At 37.4% G+C, this 16,226-nt stretch overlaps 1 long non-coding RNA gene across 1 annotated transcript; it reads right to left on the bottom strand.

Moving 5' to 3' along the window:
- Positions 1 to 1,772: 1,772 nt before the first annotated feature.
- On the bottom strand, positions 1,773 to 2,049 carry LOC128659411 (uncharacterized). The gene is made up of 2 exons (XR_008402371.1): positions 1,962 to 2,049; positions 1,773 to 1,881 (listed from the first exon to the last, which is right to left on the bottom strand). It is a non-coding gene; the product is annotated as an uncharacterized LOC128659411 (long non-coding RNA).
- Between the last annotated feature and the right edge of the window lie 14,177 nt (positions 2,050 to 16,226).

The following is a 16,226-nucleotide window of genomic DNA, read 5'->3' as shown; positions in this document are numbered from 1 at the left end:
GGCCAACTGTTCCTTTTTAAGGTTAGATGAGACTTCGAGAGTAAAAGAAATGAAGTTTTCTTTTGGTATGATGGATTGGTCGGTCGTTTGATGTGGAAGACTTGTGGGTAACCGGGATAGTGCGTCAGCTTTTTGGTTCTTTCCAGCAGGATGATATGTGATGAGGAAATTAAAACGAGAGAAAAAGAGATTCCAGCGAACCTGTCTTGCTGACAAGGTTCTAATGGCCTTCAAATACTGCAGGTTCCTATGATCTGTATAGATGAGTGTAGGAATGGAAGTACCTTCAAGGAGGTGTCGCCAGTGTTCCAGGGAGAGTTTTATGGCTAAGAGTTCTTTGTCACCAATAGGATAGTTTTGTTCCGCACTATTCAAAGTCTTGGAGTAAAAAGCCACAGGATGTAACGGTTTTGACAAGTTTTCTCTTTGGGAGAGAACAGCGCCAACAGCAGAATTTGAGGCGTCCACCTCAAGAACAAATTGCAGATTAGGGTCAGGAAAACGGAGTATTGGTGCTGAAGTGAACTTTTGTTTGAACAAATCAAAAGCGGATTGTGCTTCTTTAGTCCACCTGAAATGTGAATTATTTTTTGTTAGAACAGTTAAAGGAAGAGCAAGTTTGGAGAAATTTTTAATAAATTTGCGGTAGAAATTCGCAAAACCCATGAAGGACTGAACTTGACGTTTAGTTGTTGGTATGGGCCAATTTAAAACTGCATCAACCTTTTTTTGTTCCATATGGATACCTGAAGGAGAAATTTCATATCCCAGAAAGGATATGGTCTGTGAATTGAACAGGCATTTCTCAGCCTTAGCATACAAGTGGTTACCTCTGAGCCTTGATAAAACTTGTCTAACATGGGAAATGTGTTCCTGATAGGTCTTGGAATAAATTAAAATATCATCCAGATAAATGACAATAAAGACATCTAATATGTCCCTAAAAATGTCATTAATTAAGTGCTGGAAAGTTGCGGGCGCGTTGCAGAGCCCAAAAGGCATCACGACGTATTCGAACAATCCGTATCTTGTTCGAAACGCCGTGAGCCACTCATCTCCAGATCTAATTCGGATGAGATTATAGGCTCCTCTTAAGTCCAATTTTGTGAAAAATTTTGCTCCCTCCAACCTTTCAATTAACTCCGGGATGAGGGGTAAAGGATATCTGTTTTTTACTGTAATTTTATTTAGTTGTCTGTAGTCAACGATTGGCCTCAATGAGCCATCCTTATTTTTAACAAAAAAAATCCCAGCACTAGCTGGAGAGGTGGAGGGACGGATGAAACCTTTCCTTAGATTTTCATCTAAGTAAGATTTAAGGTGTGTTAACTCAGGGTTTGAGAGTGGGTAAATATGACCCGTGGGGATCTCAGAGCCAGGTATGATCTCAATAGGACAATCATACTTCCTGTGAGGAGGAAGATTGTCGCATTGGGTTTTGCTGAATACATCTGCGTAATCCTTATAAACCTCAGGAATTTGAATTGTCTCATTGGATTCAGTGGTTTGCAAAATAGTAACTGGGAAACAAGTAGTAGAGCAGAATGTAGAATTAAATGTGACTGTTGAGGTAGACCAATTTACTTCAGGATTATGAATTCGGAGCCAGTTTATACCGAGAACTATGGGTGAAATAGGGGATGATATTACATCAAATGACATATACTCCCTATGGTGTTCTGGGGTAACAACAAGTAAGGGTATTGTTTGATATTTAACTGGACCTGATGTGATTGGATTACCATCTATTCCACGTAATAACACAGGAGACCTTTTTTGCACAAGTGGAATTTTATTGAATTTAGTGAATACAGTATCTATGTAGGAGGCTGTAGCTCCTGAGTCAATAATCGCGGGAGCGTTGATTCGATGTGACTCCCACTGTAAGAGAAGAGATAAATTTAGGTAAGGGAGAGCATGATCCTGAGTGGTACAACAAAAAGGTTCTTTATATATCTTACCCTTGTTTTGTTTCAGGAGGGAAGGACAGTCCCTGACAGTGTGTTTGTCTGAAGCACAGTATAAGCAGAGGTTATTAGCCCTTCGTCGCATCTTCTCCTCAGGGGTTAATGGTCCCTTTATAAAACCTATATCCATAGGTTCAGCAGTTGATTTGCTGGGGCTGGGTGTATTTTGTTTCTTTGCAGGATATTCATGAAATGATCTCTCCTGCTGTCTCTCTCTCAGTCTTCTGTCTATAGTTATGCTAAGTGACATTAAAGCCTCAAGAGTATGTGGTAGTTCAGATCTAGACAACTCATCCTTAATTCCTTCTGAAAGGCCTAATCTAAACTGATTTCTCAGTGAAAGGTCATTCCATTGAGTGTCTTTCGCCCATTTTTTAAATTCGGCAATGTAATCCTCAACTACTCTTTTCTTTTGTTTCAAGCCTCGCATTGCAGTTTCAGCAGTAAGCTGTTTATATGGATCCTCATATAGCTGACCCATAGCAGAAAAAAAACTTTCCAAAGAATTAAGTATATCATCGTTATTCTCAAAGTAAGTGTTGGCCCATGTGCGGGGCTCACCTCTCAAATAGGATATAACTGTGAGTACCCTTGCTCTATCAGTGGGATAGGTATGAGGTTTAAGGGAGAACATAAGCAAACAAGCATTCTTGAAATCTCTATACTCAGATCTCTCACCACTAAATTTTTCTGGTGTACTAACCTGTGGTTCTAATATAGGTACCCTCTTATCAACCACATCCCTGATATAAGCTTTTAAAGTATCATTTTCTGTTTTCAAAGTAATAACAGCTTCAGTTAATAAATCAACCCTCTGTGTGATATTTTGCACATGTGCGTTCATTCCAGCTGGGTCCATAGTTTAGGCTTAGTATTATGTCAGGCACAACTAAGGAAGAAAAAATGTGTGCAGCTTAGTTATTTTTACCACAACTGCTGGAATGGAAAAACAGTAAAAATTGTATGTTTGTTTGCAACAGAGTGAAAAGGTAAAACAAAATTTAGGAATTAGGCAGCTATGTAAAACCTTATTCCTTATTGCAAAGTTTTAGTATACAGGCAGTAATTGAGCATATTCCCTATCGCTGCCACATGTGTCTGGGTAGTCACTGTGAGAAAGTAAATGCAGCAGGGGTATGCCCAGATATACCTGAGATTTTAAAAATAATAAAGGTAAAAATTAAATAAGCAAGGAAAAAATGGTACTATGATCATAGAAAAAAAAAGCAATTGCTATTGTGAACAGAGTTACGGTAAAACAGTAGGATATGAGGGAATGAACAAAAAGTCACAGAAATAACAGCAGCAACTGAGATACTAATCTGAAAGTATAGCAGCTAAGTAAAAATTCAGAGACTGGCTTACCGCTAACAGAACTGTTATAATGATAGTTGCAAACACCGGGTTGTAATGGCGACTTGCCAGAGGGAGCAGGGAAGCTCAGTAGCAGCTGGCTGATGACGTCACAGCATGAGGAAGCAGAGCTCCGTGAAAGGTGAATCCCAAGGCCGGTGAGCTGCAGGGAAAACTGGGTTAGAGGTAAAGGTTGCAATGAGCCTTTTGAAATAGCTGAATCTTCTGAGGGAGAAGCAGGCAGGTAGGAGAGGAATGACAACAGAAATCCAGTTAGATGGAGTAGAGGAATCCAACAAACAGAAGTAGTATGATAAATCTCACAGAGTGCAGGCTCAGGTTAAGGTTTAAGACAAACTTCAATACTAAGCAATGTGAAAATGCTGGGAGGGGCCTTAAATAGGCTGAAGTTAATGGGAGCAGGATGCTTTAAAGGGACAGTGCAGAGAATAAGTATGCTATTATCCTGACAGTGATCTAGTTGTATTTATATTTTCAGCGTTTTTTTATTTTTTGCAGGTGGTTGAGATGGTGTTAAGGGGATAAATAAAACTATTTTTCAATTTGAACCAGAGTGCAGCCTTGTCATTCTTTAATATCCACGGTTTGTGAGGGTGTTTTCTCTGTCTATATATGAATTATATTAGCTAGTGACTGCTTGCACCTTAATTTTTGGTTCATGTTAATTAACTAGCAGAGTGCACACACCCCTCTATAACCTACATTTGAAACCTGTTTAAAATTGCATGCCCTATTGGAATTATAAAAGTTCAATTTTTGACTAGACTGTCCCTTTAATGTTATTATTGTTCGAGTACAAGGGATAACTATGAACTTGTAAAATGAGCGTTTCCACTTTGTGCTTGTCCTTAAAAGTATAAGGAGCATTAGGTATCGTGATCTTGCTCAAGTGAGGTCACTCCCGACTTGGGGGCCTATCTATTAAACCCTGTACGGAGCCAGAAACGCCAGTTATCAAGCAGCACTCCATAACCCTGTCTGCCTGCTCTGATGAGGCGGACAGGAATCGCCTGAATTCAACCCGATCGAGTACGATCAGGTTTATTGACACCCCCTGCTGGTGGCCGATTGACCACGAGTCTGCAGGGGGTGGCGTTGCACCAGCAGCTCACAAGAGCTACTGGCGCAATGCTGAATACAGAGAGCGACAGACATATGATAAATAGGCCTCTTGGAATATGGGTTCTAGCGGTAAGAATATTGTGACCTTGCGATTGTGCTTGTGCTTCTTGCGGCAGCAATTGTGTTCCAATTTAATCCAGGCCTTTGAGTATTATGCTCATTTAAACTCTAAACAATGGTCTCACTATAACATATATCTTATTGTTATTACCAAGCCTTCACTAAGTACATTGTTATGACTTGTAAAGTAATTTTACATAAAAAAAAACCTATTGGTCTAGTTAGCTGGCAATTCTAGTTTCCATTCTATTTGTGTGCACAGGCTCCAGCATAATAATGTGGTAACTATTTATAGACAATTCTACTTCCTTTGCCAAATATTTTGGGATATGTTGGTCTATAATAATAAAGGAACTTAGAACAGCTGAGTTTGTGACGTCAATGGAGCACTTTATAAATAAAGTTTTGGAATTGTATAAGAAAAGAATAATGAAGGTGCATATTTGTACCTACAAGTATGTAATCTAAGTGGAACTGATATTTTTGTTCTTCTTGTTATTTTTGAATAGTATTTAAACAGGCCATGCATTATGTTAGCTACATGTAATCAAACAAATAATTTATATGTTTTCCATTCTGAACAAGGCTTGTTATGACTACTAATACCACAGCATGCTAATTCATCGCTTTGTGCACCTGTCTGACTAGAGTTAAAGGGACATAAAACCCACATGTTTTCTTTCATGATTTAGATAGAACATAACATTTCAAACAGTTTTTTAATTTACTTCAATTATCATATTTTCTTCGTTTTGTTGTTAGCCTTTTTTGAAAAGCAGGGATGTAAGTGTGTGCACGTGTCTGCAGCATTATATGGCAGCAGTTTTGCAACTTTATATATTAGCAGGAACACTAGAGGGCAGCACTATTTCCTGTCATGTTGTGCTTTAGGCATGTGCGCAATGCCTGCATAGGTATCTCTTCAACAAAGAATAACATGAGAATTAAATAAATCTGATAATAGAAGTAAATTGGAATCTTTTTAAAAAATGTTTTCTTTATCTTAATCATGAAAGAATTTTTTTGGGTTTAATGTCCCTTTAATATCTGCTGTAGTCAAACAATCTCTTTCAGTTAATGTAGCTCTTCTTACAGACCAAAAAAAAAGGCATTAAAATATTGTCGCAATGGTAGAAACCAAGAACAATGCTCTGCCATTTGCTACTGCTAAGTGGCCTGTGCACAAGATTGTCTGAAATGTTAGTTTCTGGTAGAGTGCAGTTAGGAACAAATGCCCTTACATTTCATGGGGTAGAACTGAGTAACTTAAAGGGACTGTTAACTCAAAATTAAACTTTCATGATTCAGATAGAGCATGCAATGTAAAAAAAAAAAATATCAACATGAAATATGTGGGTAAGTAATAGATGTCATTCAATTTGTACAGTATTTCATGTTGTGCTGTGGTTGAGTGATAATAATAACAAATACATATTTGATTTTTAAACTGTTTCTTTCTCCATAATAAATCCACTTTCTAAAGTGCATTGAGAATTACCGGCTACTTTGTTCTTTGCTACTATATTTGCGATCTGGCTTGAGTCTCTTCAACCCTGCAATCCTACAGAGTTACTGGTACATGATGTCATAAGGCAAGCCCCAATCAGATGAGAAAACCCATGGGTAGAGAGGAGAAGCCGTGGGCCAATACTGCGTTATTTCACTCACTTACTCTTGGACTGTACAAGTTGAGACACTAACGGAGAAGGTTGGAAGCAAGCGGAGTCCCAGACCGAGTGTATCCCAGAACAAAGGAACACACATGCAGTATGCTTACCGCTATTACGATTTGCCTTAACCCGTTTTGAATTGACTCTCTTGTATCAAATAAGTGAAGTGAGTTAGGGGACTTGAGCCTGTTTTACCTGATCGTAAGGTTACGCTTTATACCAAACGTTTGGAGCCAGCTAAGGGAGATCTTTTGCTTGCTATTCTATTATTCAATTTCTCGTCTTACGCTGTGGTTATAAGATACCGGGTTTAGATTGGATTACAACTGTGCACTTATTACTTATATAATAAAGCACATGACAATCAGACACTATTTATCGTCATTTCCCCTCTCAATGATTGCTTGGTAATTTGGATTCATGGATACATGTTGTACAACTATTCAGCCCTGTTATAACTTGTATTTATCCTTTACAGCGGCTTCCTACAAGTTCCTGATAAGTTCTTATTGTCTCTTTGTTATACAACGTTTACCTGCCTTTAACGTATTGTTTCCTTTGCAACGAGCAGCTGTGGTAACTGAATTGGAATCCTCTCACAGACACGCCAGAGCGTGTGACGTCATCAGTAGTACACTAACAAGCTATGCATCTCGGAAACCGCACTAACTCTGCATGAACTGGTATCGTTAAATTTCTTCTATATTCAATACTGGCATAAGGTTGTAGAGTACATACTTACCTGAACTTTGCTCGCACTTTACTGTGTTAAATATCATTACAACTTGCACGAACCAAGGGCTCTGTGTGCTAGTTTTGCTGATGACGATATGCTAACAATTCCTCAGCTGGATATAACGCTAATAAGTGTCTTGATTCTTGTACACGCTTCTGCTGCAATTCTCAGCTCTGCCTATACCATTTGATGATTGATACTATATACAGTATATATATATGAACTCTTTTGAAGGTTCTTGGGAAACGCATTAAGGCAAACTAAGTGGACAGAACCGCATACATATGTATATGAATACTGATCTATTGAATACATAGACACATTCTATAGTATTTCTGTTACTACCTTATATCTCTGTCACATTTACTCCTTTTTTTGAATTTCCTTCCTTGACCATCTCTGGGTCACTCTCAGTTCTATGATCACAAATAGAATATAAAATCTGATTGTATCCCAAGGTTTGGTGTGAGACTGAGTGGAGAAGGTTATTCATATATGTATACTTGGGTAAACATTTCAGTATCCTAACAATAATTAACTGATGTAGACTTTCTCTGGATGATAAATTTATTAGACAGAAAGAGACTGCCTATAAGTGATGTATTTTTACTGATGGAAAGGACACTATCGAAGGAGTACAAAATCTGGTGGGATAAAAGGGCCCTTGAAAAATTATACCTCAGGGACTTAGATTAAATAAATATCCAACATTTCAGGTTGAAGATTTAGATTTCATAAAAGAATGGAACAACACACTAAGTGAATGCTCTTAGAAATTGATGGGACTTATCATCAGATTTAAAGAGACACAACTTGAGAAAGCAAGAGAGGAAATTAAGAACATTCAAGTTCAATTTAATGATTTCACAGATCACCCTAAGTATACTGAATTAGACCATCTTTTACAAGAGACTGGGAATAAATTTAGAACTGAACTTTAAGTTAAGAAATGTGAATAACAGGGTGTACACATGACACTACCACTCTGGCTTTTAGGGTTCTAGACAGAGAAGATTTAGGTCTAGATCAAAATCTAAGGCTCAGTATACATCCAAGAAGCAGGATAAGAGAGTCACATATTCGGATACTGACTATTCAGTAGATAGAACAGAGCAGCCCTTTAGAAATTATTCTAGTGCACTCAGAGGAATCAGACCCAAAGAGACTAGGGGTATAAGCCTAGAACTTGTTATAACAAGAAATTCCAGTAGCAAAAGGATGCAGGCCCTTCTAAATTGAAAATAGAACAGAGGAGATTAGAATTTCTAAATGATAGTGAAGGAGACACTAGGCCATTAGGCATTTGATCCAAATCATGTATTAAGTCTAGTGAACAACAGGTTTTTCTAAAGTTCACCAGAGCTACAGAGGGAGGAGGAGATGTAGAAAGAGGCACAAGAGGAAGGTCAGGGCCAGCGAGAGCAAGGTGAGGCTGGAACAAATACCTAGTATGAGGATTATAAATTTGTCTAGTACAGAAATTACACTCATGGAATTAGAAGTACTGGGTTTGGGCTTGGGTTTTGTTCTAAACAATAATTTTAATTTATTTGAAATGATAGTAGATGTGAACAAAATGGTTAGAGATCTAACTTTAAGGACATTTTTGGAATAAAGATAAACAAGGAGAAAACAATGAAAATCAGGTAGATGTAGTTGGGAATGAGTACAATTTGAGAACCTCTAATATTTAAGACCTGGTTGATTTTAAGGAAACATGTGATAATCTAATTTTACAGGAACTTGGCGAAGAAGCAGATACATTCCATACACATCTCAAATCAATCCCAGATCAGTGTTTTACCCAACCAAGGATATGGGTCCCTTTTTGGAAGCATTCCACCATAGAATTAAGGAAGATCTAATAGAGTTGTCCAGAAAGAGCCTATCCTAATTTAACTAATCTACAGAGATCTTGAGAGTCTGAAAACTAGAGACAACATAGTCATAAAGGAGTCAGGCAAGGGAGGTAGCATTGTTGTTTAGGTTAAGATTGTTTACATGAATGAGGCCAAAAGTTATATGATGAGAATGTTTACCAAAAACTCACTAGAAATCCCACTGAGGATTTTAAATTACAACTGTGGAATCTATTAGATAATGGGTTTGAGGACGGAATTCTAGACCCTGATACTTTGGATTTTCTTTTTGTATCAAGACCAGTGAACCCTATCTTTCACAATCTTCCTAAGGTGCACAAGTCCTTGGAGGAGGTGAAGGGTAGACCCATTGCTTTGGGTATTGGGTCACTGTTTGAAAATCTCTCGAGCTGGGTGGAATCTCTCCTTCAACCAATTGTATACCAATTGCCTTCTTACCTCAAAGATACCAAGCACCTTCTTAATAGTCTGGACCAAGTTGTTTGGGATTACAACTGCACATGGTTTACAGTCGATGTGGTCAGATTATATTCGGCCATTCCACATCGCTGTGGTCTTGAGGCAGTGAAATATTCATTGGACCATTATAGTAATGATAGTACATTGAAAGACTTCATAATTAGAGTATTGGATTTTTTGCTAAGCCAAAGTTTATAAAAGATACATAGACAACCTTCTGCTTATCTGGACAGGCGCTCAACAAGATATTAATGAATTTATATCATATATTAATCAAAACAACTTTAATTTACAGTTCACTCATACTGTTGAAAAACATAGTATACCCTATCTAGACATAGCTTTGACAGGCAATGATGTATCTAGGAAAGTTCACACTATCGTGTATAGAAAACCTATTATATCTAATGCCATATTACATGCACGTAGCAACACCCCCTACTGTTTGGCCACAAATCTGTAGGGGGCGGCATTGCACAAGCAGTTCACAAGAACTGCTTGTGCAATGCTTTTATCAATGTGTGGCTGACATGATACACTACATCGTATCATGTCAGCTCGCACTTTAATAAATAGGCCCCTATATCAGAGAATGTGAAATTCTTAAATCACAATTACTTGAAAGGGGTTATTCAAGTAAGATAATCAATAGGGCTAATTTGAAAGTAACCCGTATGAACAGGGACCATATGCTACCAGACATTAGACCAAATACTACCCAAAATAAATTTGAAAACCCCAAGCCCATTTTTATTACCACATTTAGTTCACAATTCAGAGAGGTGTGTAATATCATTGATAAACATTTGCCTATTCTGACTGCAGAGGACAGTCTAAAAACCTTTTTTTCTAATGATTATGTTGCTAGAAGTGGTTGTACGTTGGGCAACCTGTTGTCACCTAGTATGTTAAAAACAACTAAAATCAATAATATTAGTTGGTTGAATATTAAGGGCCACTACAAGTGCTACAATAGTAAATGTATTGCCTGTGGGTGTACCAAAGTATCACGTAATTTTCAATCTAAAGTCACACAAAAAGTGTATGAATTGTCTGGATGTATTAATTGTCGCACTACATATGTTGTTTATTTGGTAGAATGTACTGTATGCGACACACAATATGTAGGGTGCTCTACTAGAGAGGCACGTACCCATATAAGAGAGCACCTCAACAATATTGGCAATGGTGTAGAATGTTCTGATCTAGCCAGGCACTTTATTTTTCAGCACAGACAAAATGTTACAAGTTTCAAATGGCAGGTAATAGAACGTGTACAAGCTCCATTGCAAGGGGGTGATAGAACTAGCAAACTTTTGTACAGAGAAGCTTTTTGGACTTTCCAACTAAAAACAAGGAGGCCATATGGCTTCAATATTAGTGATGTCGCGAACCTAAAATTTTGCGTTCGCGAACGGCGGACGCGAACTTCCACAACTGTTCACGAACGGGCGAACCGGGCAAACCGCCATAGACTTCAATAGGCAGGCGAATTTTAAAACCCACAGGGACTTTTTCTGGCCACAATAGTGATGGAAAAGTTGTTTCAAGGGTACTAACACCTGGACTGTGGCATGCCGGAGGGGAATCCATGGCAAAACTCCCATGGAAAATTACATAGTTGATGCAGAGTCTGGTTTTAATCCATAAAGGGCATAAATCACCTAACATTCCTAAATTGTTTGGAATAACGTGCTTTAAAACATCAGGTATGTACACTACTGTTACACCAGATATGAGTTGCACTGGGGTGACACTGTGCCATGGAAGGCAGGCACTTAAACGTACACGTGTGAAGGAAACTGACTGCTATTATTTAACACAGTCAAAAAATTGTTTTTTTTTTTTAAATCTACACTACTGTTACACCACATATGAGTTGCACTGGGGTGACACTGTGCCCTGGCAGGCAGGCACTTAAACGCACACGTGTGAAGGAAACTGACTGCTATTATTTAACACAGTCAAAAAAGTGTTGTTTTTTTTTAAATCTACACTACTGTTACACCAGATATGAGTGGTGGCACTGGGCAAGTGGGCACAGTATATGCTGTGAGCCTGACACACACGCTGGCAGGCAGGCAACTGCAATTAGATTACACAGGAAAAAAAAAAACAGCCCTAAAAAGGGCTTTTTGGGGTGCTGTCCTTACAGCAGAGATCAGATGAGTCCTTCAGGACTGTAGTGGACACTGAATACACTAGCCTAGCTATAGATTTCCCTACTAAATCAGCAGCAGCTACACTGTCCCTCCTCTCACTAACAATGCAGCTTCCGAATGAATCTAAAATGGATGCTGTCCAGGAGGTAGGAGGGTCTGGGAGGGAGGGTCTGCTGCTGATTGGCTGGAATGTGCCTGCTGACTGTGAGGTACAGGGTCAAAATATTACTCAATGATGATGAATAGGGGGCGGATCGAACACCGCGGCAAAAGCAAACATGCTATGTTCGCCGGGAACTATTCGCCAGTGAACAATTCGTGACATCACTATTCAATATTGACGGAGATGTAATAAACTTCTGGTCACGTCAATTAGTTAACTTTTGATCTGTTATAGATAAATGTATTCAAATATTTGACAATTATTGATCCCCAAAGGACCTCGTATACAAGTATGTTTTATATTTACTCCCCATTGTTGATATAATGGGAATGGTGTTCAGGCTAATTTGCAGCACTTGCAATGCAGAGGAACCTATGACTTGGTTCTAAATCCTCTATATTTATCTCACCCTGCAATGTACTCGAATTCATTATTAGCTTGGTCTTAGATGTATCATTTTTTAAGGGTTATTATGAATTATTTATGTGACACAGTGTATGTCTAATTAGGTGGCCATGCAACAAAGTTGCATGACAACCTATTTTTTTTTTTTTATTATTATTTTTTTTTTTTTGGTTTTAAATGTTTTTATTGAAGGCTTCATACGTCATAACAACAGAGATCATCATATTCGCAAAGAACACAGAATACAAAACATATATTTCCAAATATTACTGACAGACACAGCTTTCTATCCAGATGTCCGATCCGGAAATTACAACTCCTATTCAAAGAATATCCATTGCCAACTCGGCGGAAAAGGAAAAGAAGAAAAAAAAAAAAAAAAGGAACCCGCTATATACACTATCTATCGCCACAATTCATAATCACTTGCCAGCCCATCCCTGACAGAGAGGCAGAGAGGCATTAAAGCCAATATGTCGGAAGAACTTCCCCAACTACCAGTGACATGAAATTTACGTTCTTCTTAAGTGCTGGGGCCATGCTAAAATTACCCTCTTCCACTTATCAAAGAAGGTCCTTATTACCTTTTCCGATCCCCCAACCAAATACTGTCTTTCTATGGTCATTTGTAACTTGATAGTATTAAGAAATTCCCCTATCGTCGGGACCTCAGAAGCTCCCCATTTCACGAATATCATATGTCTGGCAGCCAGAATGGCCATATTAATTAATAGTCCCTCGCCTTTATACCTCCCGTATTCTTTTAAAAGAAAGATATGTCTTAATTGGGGAACCCACTCCACACGTAAAAACCTGTTCACCCAAAATTGGATTTTACTCCAAAATTGACGTATTTTAGGGCACTCCCATATAAAATGCGGTAAGTCTGCACCCTCTCTCTGACATTTGAAACACTTCCCCTTATGTCTCGGCTGTCCCCATTTGCTGATCCTCATTGGAGTGAGATAAAAATTATTTAGGAGCTTAAACTGTGATTCTTTCCAGCTAGTAACTCTCGTGGCTGCATTTGCCAGTTTTATGCTCCTACCAATATTTTCATCTTGAAGATGATTAATATATTTAGTTAGAAACAATTTCCTGTTATTGACGTGTGCTTGCACTGGTATATTTAGTAGAAGTGTATACCAATATGATATTGATCTTTTCCCACTCAAGTACAATTTCACTCCTGCCTCAATCCCTGGGTCCCACACAAATCTGCAGAGGTTTAGAGAGAAAACTTCTGGCTTGTAAATAGGCATAGAAAGTTTTTATCGGTAACTGATATTGTTTAGCCATTACTTCAAATGTTTGCAAGACTTGCCCTTCACCCTGAACTAACTGAAAAAAATATTGCAACCCCTTCTTCCGACAGATTTTGAATGCCGTATTATCGTTAAACCCTGGTGTAAAATCAGGAGAGCCGATAAGTGGCAGGTATTTTGAAAGATGAATATTTATCTCACCCTGCAATGTACTTGAATTCATTATTAGCTTGGTCTTAGATGTATCATTTTTTAAGGGTTATTATGAATTATTTATGTGACACAGTGTATGTCTAATTAGGTGGCCATGCAACAAAGTTGCAGGACAACCTATTGTTATTGTCAGGATTATTATTATTATTTTTTATTTTTTTATTATTATTATTCCGCCAAGCTTATTCAAATGCATATAAAACAGCAGCATAACTCAAAAACTAATGAAACTTGGCACAATGCTAGAGATCTATGATGTGCATAATCCTGTGCAAAATAAATCTAATAGGTTATGTGATCTAGCAGCCATATTGCTTTTTGCGACAAATGTCGACAACTGCTTGAAAATCTGCTTCTCCGGAATGTTACAGCTGTGAAACTTGCTGTGTGTACTGCTGTATTGACCTAGAAAAAAGTTTGTTCAAGAGAAGTGATTTAGTCACATGATCTAGCTGCCATTTTGAAATGTGCGAAAATCTTTAAACATCTTCTTCTCTGCAACCACTAAGTGCAATGAAGCATAATTTTGCACATGGGCTCCTTGAAAGGTCCTCTACCAAGTTTGTTCAAACTGCGAATTTGCCATAATCCACATGGCTGCTATGAGCCATTCGTCTTTTTATTACTGTTTAATTGCGTAAATTTGCACTTTATGCATTATGTTTACACTATTTAACTATATTACAGTGTAGCAGAAACATGAGTACACATAGTCATGACACCTAAAGGCAATATTGCAGTAAAAATTTGCACTGCACAGTCGCCTTCGTGAAATAAAACATTTGCAAATTTTCATAAAACTTCTGTAAATTGTAGAGGTCTATAGTGAGCATTAGTATGTGCAATTTGAAAGCCATGCAATGCATAACTTGGCGTCCATTTTGTTTCGTTTGCGCTGTTTTTAAAAATTACAAAAATCTTCTCCGAAACCGCTTATGGCACAGACTTGAAATTTTGTTTACAGAGTTATCTTATGACTAACATTCAGATTTGTTCAAGAGAAGTTGATAGGTCATGTGGTTTGGCAGCCATTTTGAATTGTTCAAAATCGCTTAACAATATCTTTAAATTAATAATAAAACAAAAACCGTTTTACAAAAATGCTTTATTTTTGCCATGTTTATTGACATCTATGGTGAGAATTATTGTGCATAATATGGAGGCTGTATATCATATGATCTGGCAGCCATTTTGTTTTATGCAAAAATTTTGAAAATCTAATTTCTCTGCAACTGCTTATGTTAGAACTATGAAACTTGCTGTATAACCTTATATTATGACAGAGTCACATTTGTTCATGTTGAAGGAATTGGTCACAAGCTATGGAAGCCATATTGGTTTACAAGAAAATTTCAAAAACGTGATTTCTTTGCAACCGCTTATGTTAAAGCTGTGAAATTTGCTATATAGTTATATATTGTGACTTAGCAACTTGTATGCCATTGCAAAGGCGATGCACGTGGCCACCTCTATTGCTTCTTGTATCTATGTTTGCAAAGTTAAAATTATTTAATGCACTTACTGAATATGTCATTATGTAGCTTAACATTTAGTTGTGGATCAACAGTTACATATACAAAGTCAGTAAGTTAAAGAGATGATTGTTACTTTAAAGGACCATGTTTAAACACTTGAAAGTGATGCAGCATAGCTACAAAAAGCTGACTAAAAAATATCACCTGAACATCTGTATGTAAAAAAGAAAGATATTTTACTTCAAAATGTCCTAAGTATTCACAACCCATTGTAAAGGACTTTAAGCAGCAAATCAGTATGCCTGTCCTGGGACCGGCAAGGGAGTGAGCCTCATGCACACTCATATTATTTCCCTATTCAGTTTAAGGAAGTTTACTATGAAATCTCATAAGAGGTAAGTGAAATCTAATGAGATCACAGTAAAAGAGTTCATGACCTCAGCACTGTTGATGCTGATTGGCTGCCTCCATTTTTCATTTTTTTTTTTTTTACCTGCAGCTGGACAGCAGCTGAAGTATAACTTTTTACACAGGACTTACTCTGGTGGGATTTGAGAGGTAAAATATCTTCTTTCTTTCAGGTGATATTTTTCTGTCAGCTTTTTACAGTTATACTGCATCAGTTTCAAGTGATTTAGCATATGAGTATTATGTCCCTTTAAGATTCTCAGCATGTTTCAAATGAGGTGCTGATTTCTGAGCTACTTAAGAGCCAGCAGCTGCATACTCAATATGTCTATGATTAAAGCGATTGTTGCCAAAATGAATAAGACGCTGAATGATGCTGAAATCATATCATGATTTTTAAACTGTTAGTTTCTCTATAATAAATCCACTTTCTAAAGTGCATTGAGATCCGCCAGCTACTTTGTTCTGTGTTACATATTAAAGGTTGTATAAGAAAAAACATTATAACATTATTGTTTAATCCATTTGAGCTGGGGCATTATGGGTAAATAGTGCACGTGTGTATGGTGTGTTATTTACATGCAATATACTATAAAATTGTTCACTATACATTTTTTTCTAACTTTGCTTATTGTAAAAAAAAACATGTTTTTTTATATGGTGAGTTTTTTGTCTTGAGACAAGATTAACACTATGGGATATTAACAAAAAAATAAATAAATAAAATAGTAGCAGTATTTCCCAATTACAGTAGTGGGTTTTTAAACATTTCTCAGACTGTAAAACATATCAAAAGGCACCTTGTATATTATTGAAACTAATGAGCCTCTTAAAGGGACACAAGATTAAATATTACCTTAATGTGTT

The sequence above is a fragment of the Bombina bombina genome, chromosome 5 (assembly GCF_027579735.1).
Source record: "Bombina bombina isolate aBomBom1 chromosome 5, aBomBom1.pri, whole genome shotgun sequence".
Lineage (NCBI taxonomy): Eukaryota > Metazoa > Chordata > Amphibia > Anura > Bombinatoridae > Bombina > Bombina bombina.
This window is presented reverse-complemented; position numbering and strand designations above follow the sequence as displayed.